A 4416-nucleotide genomic window follows, 5' to 3' on the forward strand; every position below is an offset into this window, starting at 1 on the left:
GGGGGTGAAGCCACGCACATGACGTCATCCCGCTTGTTGACTATGGCAATGAACGTGACTATATGCTTTCATTGCCGCACGGTGGAGTGCCTTATCCTGTGTTATCCCACTTTTTAGCAGTATTAGATACATTTGAACGGAGATCATTATGGGCCGCCTCGTTATTCTTTCATGATTGTTGCGCATCGCTGAGTTGTAAGAGAGCAGCCTTTGGACTGAGAATTTATGTCCTTAAAGGGAAAGCACTTTTGACCTGTAGGTTCAGGGGTCATTCTCTGGAGGTGAGCGGCCATTATTTTGGTGGAGGTGGTTAACACACGGGTGTGATGTTGAGAAGACTGATAAGAACCACTACTCAGGGATTGAGTATTGGGACTTTTATGAAGTTCACGTTGAGCTTGAAGGACATTTTATTTTATGATGAGTTTATTGTTTTGGTTGCTCTACACTGTTTTGTTTGGCATGAAATCTGCCAACCTAGTTCAAGTCTTCGGACATTGCGACGTGTTGTATTAGCACATCTCGTTCTTCGGTGACAACATGGTAAGATTACACGGTTGCCTGGATATTCCCCAAGAGATCAGACATTTGTGGAGCAACCATATGCTCAGTCCATGGTGAGGTGAGGAGTGATCCCAAGCTGAAATCCCACCGGGTTTAATTATCCGACCATTACTGCAATATACAGAAGTCAGTGCTTGTAGAAGAGGGACAGCCCTTGTTTGTTACTTGTTTGAACAACATCCCTGTGGCACAACGTGTTTATATATTAGGGAGTGAATACACGTGAAAACAGGTTCAACAATGGATTCCTTGTACGCTTGACGTGGACCTTCACCCCAAATTAACATTCATTTTTCATTGCCTTCTTCCCTCCCGCTCTCTCCTATTTGGATATTATTTTTATATTTTTGGTTCTCTAAATAAAAATGACATGCCCCCCCTTCTGCGCATGTTCACCAGGAGAGCCCTATTGCACATCTGCACATGTGCAGGTTTCCTATGCACACGCAAAGATGGGCTGGTATCAAATGCCCAAAACTACCCACACGGAAGAAATATATATTTGAAATATAGTTTAAAACCATTCTTCCCAAATATATTGCCATATATTTGAAATGCTACAATTTTGGCCGTATTCAATATATTTCAAAATATATTACAATGAATTAAAAAAAAAAAAAAATATATATATATATATATATATATGTATATATATATATTTATTTATTTATTTATTTATTTTAATTCATTTAAATATATTTTTAAATATGTGTGTGTATATATATATATATCACATCACATATTCACATGTGCAGGTTTCCTATGCACACGCAAAGATGGGCTGGTATCAAATGCCCAAAACTACCCACACGGAAGAAAAATATATTTGAAATATAGTTTAAAACCATTCTTCCCAAATATATTGCCATATATTTGAAGTGCTACAATTTTGGCTCTATTCAATACATTTAAAAATATATTACAATGAATTTAAAAAAAAAAAAAAATATATATATATATATATATATATATATATATATGTATATATATATATTTATTTTTATTTTTTTAATTCATTGAAATATATTTTTAAATATGTGTATGTGTATATATATATATATATATGTGTGCGTGTGTATATATACAGTGTATATATATATATATATATATATATATATATATATATATATATGTGTGTCTATATATATATATATGTGTGTGTGTATATATATATATATATATATAGATATATGTATGTAAAAATCTATGTTAAAATTACTTTTTTACATGTTAAAAGAAATCTGAAAAAAATATACAGCTTTGCTATGTACACACAAAGATGGGCTGGTATCAAATGCCTTTTTTAAAACATACAGAATATTTGAAAATATATTTTTGAAAATATTTTTCAGATATTTTGTAATAAAAACACATTTCAACATACAGTGTGTATATATATATATATAAAATTTTATTTTTAATTAATTTGTTAATTTATTTATTTATTGAAATATATTTTGAAATATATTGAATATGGTCAAAATTGTAGCATTTCAAATATGTGTCAATATATTTGGGAAGAATAATTTTAAAATATATTTCAAGTATATTTTTCTTCCATATGGGTTGTGAAAACACTCGTATGTGAATAATATATTTTAAAAATATATATATTTTAAAAAATATTTTTCAGATATTTTGTAATATATAAAAAATGCATTTCAACATACAGTGTATCTCTCTCTCTCTCTCTCTAGCTATATCTATCTATATATATATATGTATATATCCCCTCCCTCCTAGATTGTAAGCTCCAAAGAGCAGGGCCCTCAATCCCCTCATGTTTTGCATTGTATTGGTATTGTTCTGTTACATGTTCTGTCCCCCTGTAATGTACAGAGCTGAGCGAACTATTGGCGCTTTATAAATACTGTATAATAATAATATATATATATATATATATATATATATATATATATACTGTGTGTTGAAATGCGTTTTTTATATATTACAAGATATATGAAATATATATTTTTTAAAATATATTTTTTTAATTATATAAAAAAGTCTTTTCAAGATATATTTTTACATACATTTGTAAATGCATTCCAAAAATGTAGATTTGTATCTTTAAAGACATACAGTATATTTGAAATGTTTTGTATATATATAAAAAACGCATTTCAACATGCAGTATATGTGATATATATATATATATATATATCATGTTTGGGAAGAATATTTTGAAAAAATCTATTTCAAATATATTTTTTTTTCCATATGGGTAGGTCTGTGCCGCAAGGCTTTGACAGGATCGGAAGGCTGGGCAGAACCCTTCAGCAAATCCGTGCATGCGCCAGAATAACAAATATGGCGGTAGTCAGAGTTGTGGGCAGTGATAAAACTAAAGGAGGCTGAAGTTCCACTTTAGGGTGATCAATTTTCAGCATATTGAATGACAATTGTGCAGTCATGCAACACTGTACCAATATAAAATATTTCATCATTTTGTTCAAACAACAGAAGTTTTCCTTTGGTGGTATGTAATCACCACTGGATTTTTTATTTTTTGCTAAATAAATGAAGAAAAGACCAAAACATTAGTTTTTCTTCATTTCTGTTATAGAATTTTGAAAATAAATAATCTTTCTTCATAAATGTATTCTGCTACATTTCTTTGATGAAAATAACCAAAATCAGTGTGTATTATTTAGTCTGTAGGAAAGTTATTGAGTCCAAAAAATATGGGATATCTATCTGAAAATCGATCAGTCCTGATATACTGATGGCCCATCTGATTTTTTGAGGCCCCAAAAAGCCAGGACAGTTCAAATATCCCCCAAATGACCTCTTTTTGGAAAGTAAACAGTCCAAGGTATTTAGTAAGAGGCATGGTGAGTTTTTTGGAATTGTAATTTTTTTGTCACAATTTTTTGGAAAATGAAGAAATTTAAAAAAAAAGTTTTTTTTTCACTTTTTTTTTTGCATACTGTCACCAGTGCAGTACAGTGTCATCATATAACTGGTGTGGCGGTGATCAGGGACACTGAATAAAAAACAAAAAATGTAATAATTTTAATAAATTCTAATTTTTTTTTTTTCGATTTTTTATTTTACATAGTATTTTACCATAGTAACACTGTACCACTCTGGGGAGGTGATCAGGTTTGTTTTGGGGTTTTTTTTTACACACACTATGATTGCTTTTAACAGTGAATTTCACTGTTATAAGCAACCATTTTTTTTCTGAGTGAAATCTATTCGCTCAGTGTTTACTATTGTGATTAGCTGTGATTGGCCACAGCTAATCACATGGTACAGATGGGTTGTGATTGGCCCTATTTGTACCATGTGATCACTGTGACCAATCTCACAGAATACCACAATAGTACATGAATGGAAGCTGTCCATTGTGTACAATTGTCATGTGATCTGATGTGATTGGTCACAACCAAGGGCAGACTGATCATTTGGGAACCCGGGCACTTCCCGAGGGCCCGGGGTCAGTAGGGGGCCCCATGAGATGCCCCTGGTACCTTTCATAGGTTTTTTTGGGTGTGGTTTGAGTGTGGGCGAGGACACAGGGGCCCTGTGATCCCTTACTGCCCGGGGGCCCCATGAGTTGTCAGTCCACCCCTGGTCACAACTATACATGGTATCGGCAGCGTGCCGGTACACTGATCTGTCATCCTCTGTGTCTAATGGTCAGAGCAGGTGACAGATTGTCCCACAGCGCAGCCCGTGGGTCAGGAGCAAGCCGCGTTCTGGGATGTCCAACCCAGAACGGCGAATGTCCCGGCCAGCCATCATTTTACTATAGGCCAGGCAGGAAGGTGTTAAATTAAAGACAAAAAAGGAAATTCATTAGCAGGTTGAAGAAAGGGGATAGTGACCAGATAAAGCAAAATATAA

This window comes from Staurois parvus, unplaced genomic scaffold (genome assembly GCF_062004578.1).
Source record: "Staurois parvus isolate SC_StPar_1 unplaced genomic scaffold, SC_StPar_1.0 ptg001332l, whole genome shotgun sequence".
In the NCBI taxonomy this organism is placed as follows: Eukaryota; Metazoa; Chordata; class Amphibia; order Anura; family Ranidae; genus Staurois; species Staurois parvus.